At 41.3% G+C, this 20,658-nt stretch overlaps 1 long non-coding RNA gene across 2 annotated transcripts in view; it reads left to right on the forward strand.

Annotated features, from left to right (window-relative positions):
- Positions 1-20,355, forward strand: part of LOC142601063 (uncharacterized) — a 54,643-nt gene extending 34,288 nt beyond the window's left edge. For both annotated transcript variants that reach the window (XR_012834637.1, XR_012834636.1), the window contains 2 exons: positions 7,565-7,653; positions 19,537-20,355. This is a non-coding gene — a long non-coding RNA (uncharacterized LOC142601063). The remainder of the gene's footprint in view (positions 1-7,564; positions 7,654-19,536) is intronic.
- Positions 20,356-20,658: the final 303 nt, after the last annotated feature.

A 20,658-nucleotide genomic window follows, 5' to 3' on the forward strand; every position in this document is an offset into this window, starting at 1 on the left:
GTCATCAAGGGGGAGTGGAAAGCTGGATATGCTGTTGTCACTCTGGAAAAAGAGGTAGAGGCACAACCACTGCCCGTGAGCACTTCTGCTCAGAAGGCCGAATTAATTGCATTAACCCGAGCCTTTGAGATGATGTTAGAAGGAAAGCGAGCCAATGTTTATACTGATTCAAAATATGCCTTTGGAATAATACATGCACACGACACAATCTGGAAGGAGAGAATATTATTATCATCACAAGGAAATCATTTAAAATACAGCAAGGAAATTTTGAGATTGCTCAGAACAGTCAAAGGACCGAGGGAAGTCGCAGTGTTACGTTGCAGAGTGCATCAATCTGGACAGACTGATAAAATCAAAGGAAAGCAAAAGGCTGATGAGACTGCAAAAAGAGCTGCTCTGTTCACAAACATAGCAGCCTTAGTCCCTGAAAGGACTTTTAATGTTAATGTTCCTAAATATACAGGGAAGGAAGATAAACTGGCTGAGTTTCTAAAGCGTATAAAGACCCCTGAAGGATGGTACAAAAGTCCAGGTGGACAATCTGTAATTACCCCTCAAATAATGAGGGAACTCATGAAATGAACTCATGGTACTGCTCATATGGGAGCTGAAGCCTTAGTAGAAATGGTGAGAACATATGCAATAGGCAGTAATATGTTAAAAATCGCCAAAGGTATCACACAAGGATGTGAGATTTGTTTGAGAAATAGACCTGAAATTCGGAAAAGACCATTACCAGGAGAGGTAAAAAGAGGATCTATGCCTGGGAATCACTGGCAAATGGATTCTTCAGAGTTGCCAAAATGCAAGGGGTATAAATATTTATTAGTAGTTAATAAATATTTATTAGTATCAGTAGAAAAGGCCAAATTTTCAGGCTGGCCGGAAGCTTTCCCATGTCACACCAACAAAGCCAGAGAAGTAGTAAAAGCGCTTCTAAAAGAAATAATACCTAGATTTGGAGTCCCCGAAGAATTTTTATCAGATAGAGGACCCCATTTTATAGCAGAAATCATTCAGGAAGTTTCTAAATTTTTACAAATTAAATGGGATTTGCATATGCCATGGAGACCACAGTCTGGTGAAAAGGTAGAGAGAATGAATCAAACAATCCAACAGCAAATTAGGAAATTATGTCAGGAAACACAAATAAAATGGACCGAAGTTTTACCACTGTCACTACTTAGAATTAGAATAACATCTAGAACAAAAGAGAAAATTAGTTCATTTGAAATATTATATGGAAAGCCTTATGTTGCAAATTTGATGGGAAAAGATAGTCAGATGCACCTGAAAGAAGAACAAATTTTGAGTGATTATTTAATATCTTTGGGCAAGGTCATTAACTCTCTCCACAAGTACATCCAGGTTAAAGCTCCTGTGCCTTTGGATTCACCAGTACATACCTTCAGGCCCAGAGACTCAGTATACCTGCGGATCTGGAAAGACGAACCACTCGCACAAAGGTGGAAAGGACCCTATGAGGTGCTGCTAAGCACAAATACTGCAGTAAAGCTCAAGGGTGTCGAATCATGGATCCACTCTAATAGAATAAAGATGATACCTTCTCGTCTGTGGACATCCATACAAAGCAGACCTTTGAAATTAAGGCTAAGTTGCATTTAATGAATTGTACTTAGAGTAGTGCCGAATCATTTCTCCAATTAGATTGTATGCAGGAAGAAATATTTTTGTATTTGTCTTATTGTTTCTAATTTTGATTATTACTACCTGTTGTCTTAGTGCATACCCCTGTGTAGGCCAGGAAAATATAACAGATTAGTATGACACTTAAAAGTGCTTTAAGCTATATAAGTCTCAAACAGGGGAATTGATATCTTTCGTTGAATTTAAAGTTAATCATGACTCTGTAGTTAAGGATGTTACAGGTAGTTTTGCAGATAGTTGCTAGGTACTAGTAAGGATGAATATCGTATGGTCCTACCCCTGTGTTAGTTAATGTTTATCAAAACAATGTATTAATTAAGATGTGATTGTCCAACTGATAAATTGTTAGTTTGATCAGCAGATCCTGAAGAACCATTTGGAATTACCAAAAGTACTGGGAAACTAGAGGCAAGTTAATTCTGGCAGGGGGACCTGTGACCACCGACCCATGGACCACCTACCCAAATGATACCACCTACTCAAAAGGTAAAGACGGAGAAGAGAACTGAGCATGCGTTCTAGTTTGCATACTAGGCAAGGAAACCTAAACCGATTGTAACTGGGAGTGTACTACCTTGTAACATTGGTGTATGAATATGACAAGAGAACTGGCACTAGGTGTGCTTGATTTGTGGAAATCCACCAAGCACCCAGGCCTGAATAAAGAGCAGTATCTCTCCTGTGTGTGTGAGAATTGGCTATTGCACACTGGGCAATGAATCCCCTTTTCGGACAACAGAACCACCAAGTTATTAAGTGCTTAATAACTGCAGAGCTTTAAGTAGCAGATTGCAACACACGTATTTGGGAGCTGCAGTTCTTGGAAGAAAAACACTCTCCAATGTGCCTGTGTTTAGGCAATTTCTTCTTCCTTTCCTTTCACCCTCCACAAGGTTCTGCTGTGATAACTGTGAGGAATCTCTGTCCTTCATTATCTGCTGCCTCTGCAGAGCCTTCTGAGCATCCACATCAGGCAGGTATATCTGTGTCAAGTCACAAAATATGGAGGAGTTTAATCACGACATTCTAAAGGTCTTAGCAGATGACAAGCAGACATATTTGGAATTGCCAACACCTTTATTTTTGTCTTACTCTGTTTCCAAGTGTGAACATGTGTGTGCACTAAAATTAGAACTATTTGCATGCCAGATTTCAGAGTTCAGTTATTTTTGAGTTAACTCTGTAAAAATATTTAAAAAAAAAGTGGATGGCATTTGATCAGGAGGAAAAGGGGAGATGATTTTATTTAAGGCAGAAATAAAAGACAAATTTTCTTTCAAATCAGTTAATAAAAGAAAAGGCAAAGCTATGCATGGAGATCAAGCACAGGAAAATCTGATTTCCTTAGAAAGTATTCTCTCTTCACTTCCTCCCTTCTCCAAAGGTAAAAAATAATCTAATTTCTGGATCCATGAGAGCTAGTCCTTACATCTATGTGTGGGAGGTCTGCTGCACAAGGAATCTGCAGCATTTCAAGGGAACTTATGGCCATCTGCACTAATGCCCCATGCTTCTACACCAACACTTATGTATTATTTTTTTTCCTTTTTCCAGTTCCCAGCTACATTGAAGTACACTTGAATCGAATATCCAACCAAACTTTTCTTTATATGTAAGATATTTAAGGGGTAGATTCCATATGCCTTGCAGTTAATGTCTGCTTGCACGTGTAGGTCGTATGTTTGTACATGTAAAAACAGGGCTTTCCATGCAACTAATAGATTGCTTAATAAGACTACTGATAGCATAATCTAGCTTTATAAAGCCCAATGGCTATTAATTCTCCATAGTGCCAATCTTGAACTTACAGCATTTTTATATGTGAAGGTCAGAAACAAGCAGAAACCTTCTCTGAGTTCAAAGAAGCAGTAAAGTCGCTCTCTGTGGCTGCTACCGTGTTAGCCAGACTGCAGTTACAGTCAAGACCTTGTATCTTTCTCTTGGTAGAAAGGGATCTTAATTTCTATTTGGTTATTAAAAGCAGTGGTCCAGATGCAACATCTGGCTCAGGAAATCCCTAAACTGCTGATTGTTGGAAACAGGGAGGATATATGGGGGGGGTGGGGGAGGGGAACGGGACACGGACGTGGAGAAGGAATCGTTCTGCACACACCCTTTTCTGTCTGCTGTCAAAGGCAGGATATTGGGCTGGATGGATCTTTCATCTGACCCGGGATGGCAGTTCTTGTGTGTTCAGGGGGCGGAGTGGCGTGTGGCTGTGAACCTCCATCTTCCAGGGTCTGAGGATCACAAACATGACTTTCCCCTCCTGCCTAAAGCTTTATGGCTGTAGTGCTTCATCTATCATCTGTTTTCCCCAAATCCTGCTTACAGCAGAAGTGCAACATGGAGGGGAGGGGGAGAGTTGGCCCCCTCCTCAAGGGCTGTGTGTTTTTATGTGTTTATGTGTTTATTTTGGCTTGGATGGAGATTCTTTCCTCCTCCCCCCCCGCCCCCCGAATAGGGAATTCAGAGAAGTGACATCATTTTTAATCCTTGACAGTTTATGGGCTTTGAAAGAGATTCTGAATAACACTCAGCAATTAAGATGCCATTTTAATAGTTCTTTCAAGTGAAATCAAGTGAGTAATTAAATAAAATTGAACAAGGACCATGTCAGGCCACCCACGAGCTCTCATATCTGCTACAAATAGATGAATAAGTCAAGAGTGGGGGACAAATGCTGTATGCCTAAGTGGTCCTATTTATGTGTTACTGAGTGACTCTAGGAATGAGGCTTTCCGCGGAAAGATTTGTTTTCTTTGTACAATGTTTCCAAGCAAGAACATGCAAGATTGTCAATTGCCATTCAAGCAGCAGTAACTTTCCTATCTTCTTAAATTCTGCAAGGTGGTGTTAATGTCATTGTTTTGTATAGATGGCCTACTGTAAAAGTCACAGAACATAAACAGGATTTTTTACATTAAATGCTGGATTAGAATTTCTGCTGCCTTGTTATTGATGTGATTATATACGGATGCTTGTTGAAAGTTGCTTTAGAGTGCAAGCATGGGGTATCGCATTACACATGCTTTGCATTCATTTTACACAGATTAAAAAAAAGCAAAATGCAGGCAAAGGAAAATCAAGTGTTTTCGAGATTTACAGTACAATAACTAAGTAGGTATTGATGAAAAGTGATATCTCTGTTGTATATAACTTCATTTTCTTAGGGGGAAACCCCCCTTTTTTTTCTTTAAGCTTTTCCACTTTTACATGTTAAATTTTGTGCCAGGATTTCTCACTATAACTGGAAGTATTATCCAAAAATTGTATTTCTGAAATGTATTCTTTGTACTGTAGTTGGGATGTCTAACCCTGTCTTAGATCTCTGCAAAATGTCGATAAAAGATTGATGATTGAAAAACATCACATTTGAAATTAAGACAGAGATATTGATATGATGACATTCGATAACAGTTTTGAAAACTTAACTTGCAACTAAGCATTACTTTTCCTGAAATGAACGTGGGGGAGGCAGTGGTTCAATACAACAGCCAAAATAATTTAGTTGTGTTTCACATATAGATTCACAGAAAAACTCCTATTATTGCTCAAGAGTTTCTTCTGTAGGATACCTTCTGGGCACAGCTGATGGAGTGGGTACCAGGCAGCACTCCCTGTTTGCCCTTCACCTCCTTGGTGTGTTGCAATCAGCTGATCATCACTCAGTGCCTGTAGATGCTGCCCTAGTACAAATACATACTTGTCTTTTTCTTCCCCTCCTAAAACATGATTTTCTGTTTTTACTGTGAATCTGGGACAATGCAGGCCCCCTCTGGTGGTCAAAACAACATCTGTACATTTCTACAGAATTTCACTCTAAAACTGTTTTGCTGAGGGGCCAAAATATCTGCTTTACGTTTTAAAGCCATATGACCATAGTTAGTTCATTTTTCTAAGAAAACCACCAGAATGAGCCAAAACCAGAGAAGAGGAGAAAAATGCGCAGGAGAGGTGTTCCAGAGTGTGTCAGGTCCCAGGAATGCAGTTGCTGACACTGATGGGTGCACATAGAGAGTTACTGCAAAATTCATTGCACCGATTCTCCCTGCCCGGCTGGCGTGCGGGTGCAGGGACAGCGCTCGGGGTGCCAGGACTGGGCCTGCTGTTGGAGACAGGACAGAGCATTAGGGAGAAATAGGAAACAAACTCCTACTGCTGAGAAAAAAATAGCTGCTTAATGCCATGGGCTGCGCTTTCTCTGATTACTGGAAACCACAGGGATACTGGATGTGGCATATCAGGGTACAGAAAGCAAGTATAGGTTGATTTACTGGTTTCTATGGCTCCCTTTTAATTTGGTAGAGTTGGGTTCATGACAGCAAAAACATTTGGACTCACACAGAGGATTATGATACGCGACTCTTAAATTTAGAGGAAGACTCTGCTTTTCCTCTAATCCTTTTCCTCTAATATGTTTGCGTGTGAAAAAGTGGCATTTCCCTTTGCTGTTGTGAGCATGTTTGGTGTTGTCCTCTCTGGCAGGTTATTTCAACAATGTCTGACTTCCTGGAGGTTGAGATGGTTTCTGAAACTGCTGGGAAAACCAAACAATTTTTGAAATCACTATGGCATCTTTAAAAGCAACTATCAGCCATGTCATCAGGGAGATAATCCAAATGTCTGTCCAAAATCAGTCTTACAGTCACTTGCCAGCGCTTTTCCTTCCTTTTTGAATCTGGCTGATTCTCACACATTGCACAAGCTTCCACTGGCATTTCTTAGCCTGTGCTCTAAGCCCTCAACTTGACTTTCTGTCTGCTGCCTCCCAGCAGCAACACATACTGTCTGCCACTCAAAGGATAAAAGAGTCCTGTCAACACAACAGCTGACCAAGAAAAAGAGTAATTTACCAATGTGTTTATTTGCTGAAGAGCACTCGATCAATTCTATCAATGGTGACAAAAAGGATTTAATAGTAACATACAATAATTCTGTTGTTGTTTTAAAACCCCACTAGGCGCAATAATGGCTGCTGAAGCACTCATCGTTGTCATGTGATTCTTATTAGCCTATTCTTAAGGAAGCTGAGAAAGAGGGATTGTAATATTTCATAAAAATACATTTAATGTTATTTAAGGGTTTGTAATTGAGAGTCTTAGTTTCCCAGAATCCCTTTCTTGTCTTCATCTCCTAGTAGCTCTTCTGCATACCTATGGACTGCAAAAAGTGTCTCTGTGCCATAATACACTCTGAAGTTTTTAAACTCTAGCAGGTGTCATCCTGGCCAAGGGCTTTTGAATGTTTGTTTTTCCTGTAGTAAGTCTGAAGGCCCTCCACAATTTGCTCTTAAGTGTACACTGTGGGCAGCTACAAGCCACCATCAGAAAAGAGGCAAGCTGCCAGAATAGCTGGATTCTTAGATTGCTTAGAGTTAGGGTGTGGAGGTTTTTATTCAAGTTTTTGAATTTCTATGTCATAAATAGATATTTCCAAAGGAGAAAGTTAGAAAAGGGCATGAGGATTTTTATTTGTTCTTTTCAATATTGAAAAAAAATTTTTTTCAATGAGATTTCTTTTAGTTACACAACTACAGCCATTCACCACATGAATAAGCAATACTTGTGCACAGGGTTGTGCAGAGGAGAATGGCTTTGAGAAGGAAGAAGAGGAAAACTCTTCTTCAGCCATAAACATGGCTGCTTGAACTTTCTTTTTCAAAATGCCAAATGCTGGATTACATTCAAAAAGAGTTTGTTTACCTTAAGAAATGAGGATACTATTTATAAGCAACCTTCAGACTCCTTTTCCTTTGCTGAATTGAGCAGTTGTTATTAAAGTCTTGTTACTCATGTGTCAGTGTCTGAACGTGTGAGTCCTTAACCTCCTTTTTGATGAGCTAAGTAGTCTGACTTCATGGTCTTTCTCATACATGACGTTTATTTTTCAGGTGTCTAACCAGCAGCACTTGAGTTACACGAAATGGAAGCAGTTATGGTGCAGTGTCACACCAGGACCATGGCACAGTTATGGAAGAAAGTGTGTCACCAGCCCATCTTCTATCATGACCTTGTCTCATCTTTCATGCAGTGAGAGGTAGGACTCCTGGGGGACCAATGTTGTCTTCTGCTGATTGTTCCTGGAGTTCCCCTTTCCCAGCTTTTGATCAAACAAATATTTTGGTGCAGGGCTTATAGGACAAGAAAGATTCGTCATGCCCATGTTAATCACTGTTGTGGCTTTTCTCTGAACTTTCTATAATTTATCAGCCTGCCTTTTGAACTGCAGGCACTAAGCCTGGACAGTATTCTAGTAGTAATTGCTCAGGACTGCATGCAGACTTACGACAGCCATCCTACTTGAGATACCCTTGGGTATATGCTTGTGTATCCAAGAGCAGCATTGTCTCTTTTAGCAGTGTGTCACATTGGGAGCTCCTGTTCAGCTGACAAAGCAGCATGACTCCAATATGTTTCCAGCGGCCCAAAGCTCATGAGAGAGATCCATTTTTTTTTCCTAGCTGCAGTTAATCATGAAGGGAAACATGATTACATTGAGGTCTTTTTAACCATTTTGTTCCTGGGGTTCAGCTTCATTCCTGTGTCCCAGAAACAAAGACCTTTAGGTATGAATTGCTAAATGGCTGAAAAGACCCATTCTCTTTCTTTGTTCAGGCAATATACAACAGATGCCAGCAAAGGTATTGAAAGAACTTTTGGTATGGGCATGCATTCCTTTGACTGGGTGCTTGCATGCGAGAAAGTTTATATAATTATAATAGTAAGAGCTGATATTTGAATACTATACTTGGCGCAAACTACAAATTAAAGTTGAACGGGACTACCTTATTCATACTGCTGGTGATAGTGAGAGCAGCTCCAAAATGCTATTCAAAAGATCAAGAAAAAAATACTAAGAAAAATACAGTATGAAAGCAAGTTGTGGGCAGGTGTAAAGGGCATGTATATCCAAGCTGCTATGAGGTCTCTAATTACTTGAAGAGAGTATATTCATGTGACAGAATCTGGCTAAGATTCTCCATCCTTCGTCCTCATTACTACTGCTGGCAGCTCCCCAGGCTCCTGCCAGGGAAAATCCAGCCCCAAGCTGCTGTGTGCTGTACGCCCAGCAGCCCGAACATCAGAGGCTGATAAAGACGTAAGGTCATGATCAAGGGACAGAAAGAACCAAGTGAGGAATTTCACAGCTACACGCCAGGGTGGTGCTGAGGAAGAGGGGATAGAGACGAAGAGGATTTTTCAATAGGAAGAGCCCAGTTTACCTGCAAGATCAGCTGAGGACAGAAAAGCAAGATGAGCTGGTAGATCTAAACAAAAGAAGCCAGGAGCTGGGCCATAATGTAAGGATGCTCCTCCATAGCAGCAAGAAAACAGAGGCAAAGAAGCATGCGCAAGCTTCATTGCTTCATTACAAACTCCCTTGTAGTGCTCTGTACTTGGCAGGCTCCTGGCTCACCCTGTGTGCCAGAGGATTTTCCTGGCTAAAAGCAGTCTGCTGGCAGATGCTCCCCCGCCTCAAACCCAGAGATACCATCTCCCAAACAGCCCATGTAACTAAGAGGAGGCTGACTATATTATCATTACAGTATCCTGAAAAATACAGATAGGGATGATGGTTACAGGAAAAGCTTTAAGTGTTGCCGTGCTCGCAGGAACAGAGTGCTTTATTGTGTGATGTTACTTTCCCTTAAACTGAGGCTAAAAGAAGAGGCTTACTTCAAACCATCGACAGGTAATACAAAGGTAGGAAAAAGTAAAACAAAACCCACTATTAAATCTACATTTGGTAAGCATCCTTTCTAGGGTCCCCATGAGCTCGTGAGGCTGCAGGTCACTGTGTACTGTGTACCCTGGCTGTGGTGTGTGCTGGTGGGTGCTCAGAGACATTATACATGGCTTTCAGGTCAGGCAGAGCTGCTGCCTCGGTGGGGACAGCTTTTCCCAGCCAGGAAGGCAGGACTGCTCTCTTCCTGTCTGTCTGTCTGTTCTGTTTTTCAGGGCACTGGAATATAACTTGGTACTAAGGGGAGCATGTCATGTCTTCCCCCTTCCTCCTGCCTCCTTCCCACCCCTAAGGTCACTTGGTTAATATTTCTATTGTATATTTTAATTAGCACATTCCTGGCCGCAGGCTACCTTCTCCGGTTCCTGGCCTCTTTAAAACACAGCAGTTTATATATTATATATTATTTTTAAAATGTTAATTGTGCAAGGACCTTTTAGGATTTGTAATGTTTAGCTTGCTGTGACCTTTGCACAGGATCTGCCTGTGACATACACACAGCAAACACTGGCTTGCGGCGGCAGGCTGCCAGAACTCCCCCGCCTCTTATCACCTCACCCCTTGCTTACAGTTTGTTAGATTTCTGGGGAACCCTGCTACACGTGTTAAACCCTATCTGTATCTGTTCCTTAACACCTGTCCTGTGGTGTGCCAAATTGCGACTAAAAGGTTGCCTCTGATTGGCATCCAAGGGAGTCTGCATTTATGGCACAGCAGCGTCTGAGAATAAGGACTAGATCGGCGAACTGGAGCAGAGGTTTCCGTTTCTCAGGAGGGCCGCTTGAGGGGGGCTTACATACCCCGAGGGGCTTGCCACCCCCTCAAGGCAAGAGGTGCCTCTGATGACTTTCTGCTATAAACTCTGGACTCCTACAGCAGCCTTAGCCACACTGGTGGGTGCAGGTGTCAGCAAGCCCACTGACCAAGCTCACTCTACTTCGGTGAAAACTAAAAAGTCAATGACTATGCCTGACCTAACAGGGATGCAGGTGGGATCTTATCCGTAAAGTGAGTACCTATTGAGAGGTATCAATGATAAAGGGATCATGACAATGGCATAATTTCACACTATCAACCTAAGCATGCAGTGACAGAAGCAGATCTTAGAGGAGGGTAACCCCTGGCAGGGGGAAAAAGAAAAGGCGACAGTGAGCAGCTGGGAGGGTGCCCAGGAGCTTCAGTCTCTGACCCGGTTCAGCTGCAGATACAGCAACACACCCAGGCAAAGCCTCATTAATAGCTTTATAAATTTCTGCAATATCTGGGTGTTGTCTGAAGGTTTCCCTCGAGCACGCCCACGCGATCTGAGCCTCAGTCAGTACAGCTATAGAATATACAGGGAAAAGTAACAATGCTTCTTTTTAGGAAGCAGATATCAGCATCTGAAATAAGTCACTGTGCTTGACTTAGCCAAACCAAATTCCTGATGTCTGGAGTTTTGTCTATCTAGCGATAGCAGGATTAGATACAATATGCATGAATATACTGCGCGACCATGCAAAACCAAATAGTGCCACAAAGATAATTGTGGTTTAATTAATACAGTCTGCTGCTTCATGCTCCACCAAGTTTTTGATTATTTGTCCATCTTTAAATTCTCAACAAAGCATTCCTGCACAGTCGGATGCCTTCAGAAAAAGAAGAAAAAATGTATCTTCCTTTCCATTTTAGAAGTTTGGCTTGTTTTCAAGCCATTTCATTCAATGAAATATATTTTTTTATTATTAACAACACATTTGGCAGGTCCATTTTACAAAAATTTTTGAGATTCTAAATTTCTGTGAATTTCATAAGTGAAGAACATGAAATATTTTTACATATGGCATAAAAAACTAAAGCAATTTGGAAAACCTGTTTTAGTTAAGAACATAAACATGTTTCTGAAATACTAAGTTTACTCGTTAACTTTGTTCAACAATTTCACTTTCATGTCTCGAACTCCAGCTTTTAAAAATCTCTCTCTCTCGACTACAAGATGGTACTTTGGCCCACTCACAGCAGTTGACACTGATTATTTTTTTCATGATTATTTGGTGTAAAAGACTAAAAATAAAAACATATTGTTCTGAGCATTGTGGACAACTTTTCCAGACAGGGAAAACAGAGGGTTTTATGACTTAGGAAAGCAGAGTTCCCAGAGGGCTGGTCTGCTTTTCTTCCACTCTTCCCTTTAGGATTTTCTGAAAACATTTCACTTACTTTTGACTCTGCAGTACATTTATAGCCTCTTATATTTAGGGTTTTGTGCGTACCTCCCGCGTGCATGTTCCAGCCCTGCCTTCTGCCTGCTTTCCCGTGCACGCAGAGGTATCACAGCACACTTGTTTATGTTCACTCACTCAAACGTGACCAAAGATTCAAAGTGGTGGGGGTGCCTGGTTTTGGTTTTCCCCTTCCCAGCTGCTAGGCAGAAATTTACTCTCTGCTTATAACGGGTTAGGCTGAGTGTTGAGTCTCCAGGAGGGAGCAGCCTTGGCAAGGAGGGGAGCCCTTGGAGGGGCCCGCTCCAGCCTGGGGTGTTCCCTCATGCAGCAGGCAGAGGGGCAGCGAAGCTGAGCGGCAGCCCCCAGCTTCCTTGCCCCACGTCGTGTTTCTGTCCTGGTCTGCGCACATGCGGACAAGCGGGCAGGAGCTTCAAGGAAATGGGTATCTCTGCCCAGGAGCTCCAAGGGGTATCTCCCAGCCAGCAGCCTGTGCCCTCCCTTCATTTCCCAAAGCAAAAGCTAAGCAGAAGCAGCGCAGCAAGGTCTGAAAGGGCAAAATGTGCCTTTGTCTGTTCCCTTGTTAGCCTGAACAGCTGGGGTTAGAGCCACACACAACCCATGGCTGCAAATGGCAATATTAACTTGAAAAAGAAAATCCTACTTTTGATTGGCTGTACCAGCTGTTTGACGGGACAGCTTTCCAGCAACTCCGAATTTCTTTGTAAATAGCGAATCATTACAAAATAGGAAACAACATTATACAAAGACTGAGATTTAAACTGGGATGGTCAAATTTACCTTCTAGTTGCACCTAAATTAATAATCTAATTTTGAAAGGAAATCAGAACCTAGCAGCTGCTGATGACTTCCTTTAAACTGTTTTAGGGAGAGTCAGATTATGTTTTTTCTGAGTATTTGGATGCATGTGCTATAAAAAATTGATAGCCTATTCTTAAAATACACTTCTGTTCATTGTTGATTTTTTCTGACCTAGCAATCTAACTGGTAAATGTACAAATGCCTGAAAACTTAAACCACATAAAAAGTATTTTGTACTCAGCAGAGGGGTCCAGCGTGTATTTCTTATTCCACACGAGCCATGATGAGATTGTCAAGTAACTGTATGCTTCCCAATACTTCATGTTTTTTTACACAGTGAAAGCTGATAAGCTTCACTGTCAGACTAGACCGTCTATTATTTGGTGTTTTCTCAGAAGTTATTTGTGTTGTCTCTAATGTCTCTATTTAAGCCTTAATTTCATGCTATTTAAATGTTTTGTTAAGGCGATGTCATTTAAATGTTTTGTTAAGACTAAAGCTTGGTTATTTAGCTGATAAATCTGTTAGTCTGCTTAGTAATTCTTAAACATCACACATTTGTTAGTGGCTTAAGTCAAGAACATTGTCTACACCTCTGCAAAGGAAATTACTGTTTTATATTAACAATTGCAATACTCTTTCTGTTACATCCAGAACTGGGATCTTCTGATACGGAGTCCTGTAGTAACAGAGGAGTTGTTGTTACTAATCCATAGGTGATGTGCCAGTAGACTTGCAGTTACACACCTGTTATCTGCTCAGGAAACGCCCCGAACTTTGCTAAGATGGAAAGAAAATTTTCACACCAAAAGCAGGGAGTCGATATAAAGTGCTGATAAGTGGAGGCTGGAAATTAAAAGAGAGTGTCAGCCTTATAAAGAAGTGGTGGGGCAAAAACTCTACAGGCTATGAAAATGAAGCTTGATACACCTCTGCACCATGGATGATGGGGTTGCTCTGAACAATGAGGACTGCACTGTTGGCCCATCTAACCCTGGGATCTTGCCTTGTGGTCCATTTTGATCTCGTGTAATGATAGCGGCTCGGCTTCTTGTTCTGTTAAGCTTTCATTTACCTGGGCATGGTAAGCAGGAGAACCGGACTATAAATCTGTGAATGTTTCCAGTTCAGGGCAGGAACATGGACAGATGTCTACATGGAAAAATGTTAAGACTGCAAAACTCAGGCATTCAAAATAGGGAACTCCAGGCTTAAATCTGCCTGCACACCCTTAATTCACATCTTGCCAGGTGCAGGTGCACCCTGCACCTCATTTGTATTCCATATCCCCAAATTCAGAGGACACTTAAGCCAAGCTTAGGTTTTTTGCAGGATCAAAACTTGAGTGTACGAGGAGGAGAGTGTCCCCCCTGCTCCTCCTTCCCTGAATGTGTTTTCCCTCACCATCCTGGAAGTTTCTACAGTGTGTCCCCTCCTCCTCATGCAGTCTCCCTCTCCCCTTTGCCTTCCCTCTGACCCCATGCACTGACCTTTCCAAGGCTGCGTGTCTCCCTCTTCTTTATTTCTGCTTACTGTTGTAGTGTGGGAGCAGGTTGTGTTTGGGTGTACCGGATGTGCTGTGCCCCAGGGACTGTGGCGGGAGGGTGCTGCCACACTTCGGGCCAAGCCCCCCGTGCCCAAAGTGCAACCAGCTGTGCCAGTGGCATGTGTGGGAACCCTGAGGGGCCTTCAGCCCTGTAAATGGCTGCACACTTGAAGTCCACTGTGGCTAATTAAACCCTTTCCCAGCACACCAGAGGAAAAAAACAAGTAATATCCGTCAGCCTCTTGCCACCCAAACTGTAGCATGCGTTAGAAAGTCCAGTGTCGGTCGTGCTTTCCTTGACTTTTCCCCTGTGTAAAACGGGGGTGCAGCTGTGCCAGTGTGCTGAAGTCTATAAATGAGAAGTGTTGCATAGGTGCATTGTTAGCTGCTTAGTAGAACTAGACAGCATTAGAAATGAACCTGAGGCACTGAGCCACAGCAGTGTCACTGAAGTTTTTGCTGAGAACTACCAAAATGCAAGGAAAAAAATAATTGCTGTAGCATTCCTGTAGCTTTGCCAAAGGCTTCTGTCTAGCTGAGTCAAATGCAGCAGAGATCATGAAAGTCCTGCAAGGCTACAAAGGTCACTTTTTGGCTCACATTTTTCAATGTCTCTTTCAAAAAAAATGTCATTTTGAACAGCTGAGCTGCCTTCTCCTCTTAGAGCCTTGCAGAGCAATTTCCTGACAGGCTAGTACATCCTCTCATACTGCTGGCAGCTTTGTGCTCAGTGCAATCACCCCACACAGGTGCATTCCTTGACTTGAGATGACAAGGTCAGGAAAGCAGAGGGATGACTTCCCACCAAGAAATAAGCTTAGAATGAGCATGTCACCAAAATCTTTCTGTCTTACAACCACTCACAGAGGAGTGGCTGTATGCAGAGATGGCTGGACTGTGATCCCTGCAGTGTTACAGAGGGAAAACCTGGGAGACTAAGCTGGGAAACCTTTGGGGTTTTTTCTGAGTGAACTTCTCTGGGCTGAGGAGCACCAGGATGTCTGCAGTTATACAACATATATTGCAACTGCACCCAGCACAGGGAATTGTCTTCTAACAGGGACAAATGTGGGGTTTTTTCTCCCCTACCTTGCACTTTTTGATATAGTCCCTCAACCCCTTTTCCTCTGACTCTGTAACACCTCATAAAACAAAGTGCTTGGTTGACTTGGTGGTTTATAACAATGAAACTGGTATATATAACTTGGAGATTTCTTTTAGAAAGCCTGTTTGTTTGTTTGTTTGTTTGTGTTTTAGTGTTCCACCTGCAGTTTCTGAATCCACAGACTACCACTGCATTTCCACTGAATTTCAGAGTTTTGGTCCTCAGTGCTAGTGAGTAAATTGTGCCTAAACTTTAATTTGAAGATTTTTTTCTTTACAGTATTACAAGTAACAGCTATATTCAGAAATAATACACTGAATATTTTTCTACAGTACCTAGAGAGGTAATATCGTACCAAAAAATCTGTACTGATTTTTCCTAAAGAACTTGGAAACAAAACAGTGTGGCCATTGTATTTCAAACATTAGAGCAATTGTTCAGTACATGTGGTGCAACCCTAAATTTCTATGTCAGAACACGGTGCCAACTCTGAGTCTCTGTAAATTATGGTACTGTGGGCATGCGCATGTTTAAACAAGTGCTTTCCTATCTCCAGGTTATATAGTCATATTTATGTATATGGCATGGAAAAGCCAGACAACACGCAAAAGCGATAAAAGGGAACCTAAAACATGTGCTCATTTTTCACACCATTGTACTTTTAAAACAAAGCAAAACCTGCTACGGGGCTTGGATTTTTCCTCTAAGTACATTGATGTTTGTTATATATAAATCCTAATGATGTTTCTTCTTGTATACCATAAAACCTATAGGTAGAAAAAAGAGACCTAGTAAAACAAATACAGATAAACAAAGAATAATTCATTCCCTGCAGTTGAAAGTGTTTTGTGCCATAGTTTGTGTTACTCCGGTATACTCATAAACCTGTGACTCTAAACATCTTTAAATTACAGGTTTAGGTAGCCAAAATATTAGTGTAACTCCTTTTGGATTCAACAGGCTACCTAGTGGCTTAACCTACTACTGAAGGTCAGGAGAATGTAATTCATCTTCCACAATGCCTAGACATCACCAGCTACACTTCTGGAGATATGCTGGAAAATGAAACTATGAAAACATTCCAAGCGCTTCAGTGGGATTATTGTCTATGACAAGATCCTCTTGGACAATACACAGACCTTTGTGCACGTATTGCCATAATACCCAATAAAAATCAGAGCTCCCCCTCGGGACCGCTCTGCTTGCTGTGCACAGTATTTCAGATGGGCTGGTAATATGTGGAATCAGCACTGTCAGTGACGAAAACTAACCCACAGCTTCTCACCCACATTCTCAGATTAAGCATTCATTGTTCTTCTGAATGTGTTCTTTTCTTACTTTTGAAGAAAGGTTTCCCATGTACCATACATAACGCCTGGCCCTGGCAGATGCTAATCACTGTGCTATATTTCCCTGTTTGGACAACACAGGTTATCCTCTGGGACACTATTTCTGGGTTTTTAAGTCACAAAAATAAAAGCATTTTCTTATTTATTATTCTTACTGGAATTACCCTGTGGAAACAATGGGTGTATAGAATAGCTAAGACACTGTGTAAGATCAATTGATTACAGGATCAGCCAGTATGCTCAAAGAGCATTAGCTTTTTCCAAGATAAGAATCTTATTACAAATCAGAAGTGGACTGTAACAGGCGGTGCCAGCCCTTGAACCCAGGCTCAGTGTCCATTCCCACACTGCTGCTGATTTCAGTCTAAGCCTTGTGCACTGGAGTGCTGTGAAGAATGACCACATGTGAACAACATAATTTCCTAATGCAGATGCAATCAGGTAGTATACAACTGAAAAACATTAGGAAGACTAGTGGCTGCTTTAGAAATAATCAATATGAGAAACGTTAGCATGTTGTTTTGATTAGAGAGCCAGACCTAGGAAAACAGCAAGAGGAACGGGAAAGTGGAGAAAACTGCAGAAGAAAAGGAGGCAAAAAGTTTGGTTTGTAATTGCAGAGGGCTTTTATTCATGTTAGTATTACAGGTTAGTATTCTATGATTCTATAAAGCATAATTTGGCTTATGCTGAACTTCTATTGCTGAGACAAGGAGCTGGCCAGATTCTGAGAAGAGAAGCATGTGACTCATGGAAAGAGTAACTAGTGAAGAACTTGCTTGACTTGAACTCTTGCTTATAGGGATTTTATTCAACCCTGGGGAAGGGTGAAATTTTCCAGTTTGGCATAGAGCTAAACTACTTTACCAGTGAGAGAGAATTATGAAGCCTCCTTTGCTGAGAAGATAAGCTTTCATGATACAGGATAAAGGCTAATGTGTACTGAAGATTACTGCACAGTGAGAGAGGAAAAAGATGCCTTAAAGCATGTTTCTTTTAACTGTGAAAACTATCTAGCGGAGTATTCAACATATATGTTGTACTTAACTAGATATAGTCACATTACCTCTTTCTCAATACACAGGACAAACCATCATACGTTTCTTTACAGCAGATGCACTTATAAAAAATAAAAAATAGAAACGCTCCCTGCTTTGAGGAACTGAGAATCTCTAGTAGCTCTTTCGACAGTATGATACCCATATTCTCATTCACAAAAAGTTCCATTGGAGAATTCATCCAAAACCTTTTTTGATTTTTATTCCTAATGTGAATAATAAGCCACCTCCCTGGTGACAACATTATGGGCACTTTAAAAAATTTGCTGTGGAAACATTTGGAAAGAGTTACATTCAAGAAAATTACTTGCTAAAGAGGTTTAGTTTAAATGCAAATTCAGCCTCAGCTCATGTGTACAAACATGTTTGAAAAGAAAAGGAAAAAAACCCCACTTCCCTATTGTGCCAATCAGAGCTCTTAATAACAGTCTAAAACATGCATAAGTTAAGCAAAACTCCCCAGTTTCTCCAGAACAGGGCAGAACTTAATCCTCAGGTGCTACCTGCCTGAAAACTTGAAGATCACAGAGAGGAAGAGAGATGAGATGAGATTTGGATGCAGATTCCAAACAAACACTTTTAATATATGAGTTATGAATATGGATCTTCTTAAAAAAAAAACCAAACAAACAACTTACATCAAATTATGAGGAAATATTTAAACTGCTATTGTGAATCTTTTGTTCAGAGTAACTATTTGTATAGTTTTGCAAAAAGTCTTTGCACTACCTAATTGTGTTGTCCAATCACCTAGATCTTCTCTGCAATAAAAACAAATCTTAAGTTCTTTCAGAAGGAAAAAAAAACCAACTAATTTTGAAAGTAATAAAACATAATAACAGCTACCAGAAGTGAAAGTTCAATTTATCAGCCCTATCTTTGAGCAGAGCTCAATCATTTAGTAGAAATCTATTCTAGTCTTCAAAAGATACATGTTAACGTAGATCACAAGAGAAGACTGAAGAACTGTATGACTGTGGCTTGCAAAAGCCCCTTTAAATAATGAAACACTAAAGATGAAAATGGCAGTATTTGATGAACTGAACTGTAAAGAATCACAAGAGATTTCCGCAGACCCTGAGAACGTTATGTAGTGTATCTTAAGCAACACTGGCAAACACTCAAAAAACCCACCAGTGTTTTTGCCAGTCAGTGCTAGGGACTTACATATGGTCTTTGTTCAGGCTCTCTCAACTGGAGAGGGTTTTTCTCAATTTAAATAGTTGGCAGTCATAATTTCTAATTTTCATAATTGCAGTTGCCTTTAAATCAACTCTGCTTGAAAAACTCCCGCAAGGGATCTTGCTGGAAATCATCAAACGTACCGTCCTGGAGAAGAATCCCAATCCTTGTCAGCCATGGCTACAGCCCCACAGAAAATGAGGGGCAACACAGATGAATTCAGCTTAGGAGGAGTATAGGAATTGCTTGATCTTAGGTCAGAGAAGGCCATTGATGTGCTTTGAATAGGAATAGTGAAGAAACTTCTATACAGAGCTAGATCATTCTTTTTGTCTTCAGATTACATCTTTTCAGCTCAAGATTGTACATACTCTGATAGATCAAAACTGTAGTCCTTGAAAATGCTGTGTTTATTTTGAAAGAAAAGGATAGAAATCTGCTTTTTTTTTTTTTCCAGAAAATTTTAAGCTTTAAGAAGAAGATAGATAGCAAATTCATCTACACATGGATCCAGAGAATTTTCTGGATTTTCTGTGTGCTGCTGGCTAAAAGTCAACACATGTAAAATAAGAAAAATAAAAAAGGGCCACATAAGCTGAAACTTCTTGCTACAAATGCTTGCTTTCCTGGATGTCCCTAGTCCAGACAGATAATGGCTCTACTCTTTACACCCCAACTACGTGTGATTCAAACAAGAATCTAACTCACAGACAGACAATTTAGCACTGAGGCACATCTTCAGGTTATTTCTGAATAAGAATACAGATGTGTGTAGCTAAAAGACTGTGCATGCTGTGCCTATCTGCTGCATGTGATATTATATTGCACTGCAAATCTGTGTATTCTAATAAATCAGCCTGCAGATGTGTGCCTGGTTTTGTGTGCCAAAGGCTTCTGAAGAGACACCGCTATGCCGGAGACTGGAGTCCCACTGGGAGGAGTGAGTGCCTGAAGGAAGGAGTGAAAGGCTGCCCCTCAGGTGGGCTCCCTTTGCCGGCTACGAGGAGCTGCGGTTGCGTGACTCACTGGCTGGCCGTCACGGGAATGTCTGAGAGCAGGGCGATGTCATGGGCACGGTGTGGACGGACCACAAGCCGTGCACTGTTTACATTCATCTGCTACTGCTTTAGGGAAGCACGGTAAATTATGATGACAAGCTTAAAACAATCTGATAATTATAGAGACTCATTTTAAACACAGCTGTTAAGGGGGGATACAAATTTATAATTTTCATAATCAACCTTTGTTTAGGGTCAGCGTCCTGAGCCCAACAGGCGAACACTGCAAAACCGACTCTAACCAACAGGAATGGAAAAAGGATCTGGTGATGTGACAGACTCTGAGGCAGGTTAAAGCCATTGCACAAAACCCTCTACCCTCCATGAACGGGCTTCAATCCAGAGACCAGCAAAAGCAGTAGGAAGTCTTTCCATTGATTGCAACTCACTGAGATTGAAGCCTTTTGAGAAAAATAGTATATCTACTTCTTTATGCCCCTTCTCCACCCTTTGTGGAGGTGATGGTCCATTGCACACAATTTAGAATTGCAGTCCTTGCTGAGAACTGCTAAGGCAGGTCCTTCCCCCATTCTCTTTCTTGTGTCCCAGGAAGACCACTCCGGAGCAGGGCTTCTCGCTGCCATCCCTTTGCACAGGAATGCAACAGCATCTGAACTACTGCTACAGTTCAGCTGCTTCGGAAGTAGTCGCTCACATCACTTTGATTTGGGTGGTTGCACACCATGTTTTAATTATCTGGTGTTTTCAGCCCCTACCAGGCCCTTCTTGGCTAAGCCACTTTGCTACAAGGCTAGACTGAATTTCTGTACTCTAAATACAGGTGAGGCTCTGTGCTGGGCTGGCATGTTTTGCTATAGTACTCTTATGTTACAACCTGCCTGGTGACAAGATCAGTTCAGGCTGTGCCTGGTGTTGTGTTTAAGCCCAGGTGTTTAGCCTTTTTCTAGGTTCTGCTTCAT

This window comes from Balearica regulorum, chromosome 3 (assembly GCF_011004875.1).
Source record: "Balearica regulorum gibbericeps isolate bBalReg1 chromosome 3, bBalReg1.pri, whole genome shotgun sequence".
Classification (NCBI taxonomy): domain Eukaryota; kingdom Metazoa; phylum Chordata; class Aves; order Gruiformes; family Gruidae; genus Balearica; species Balearica regulorum.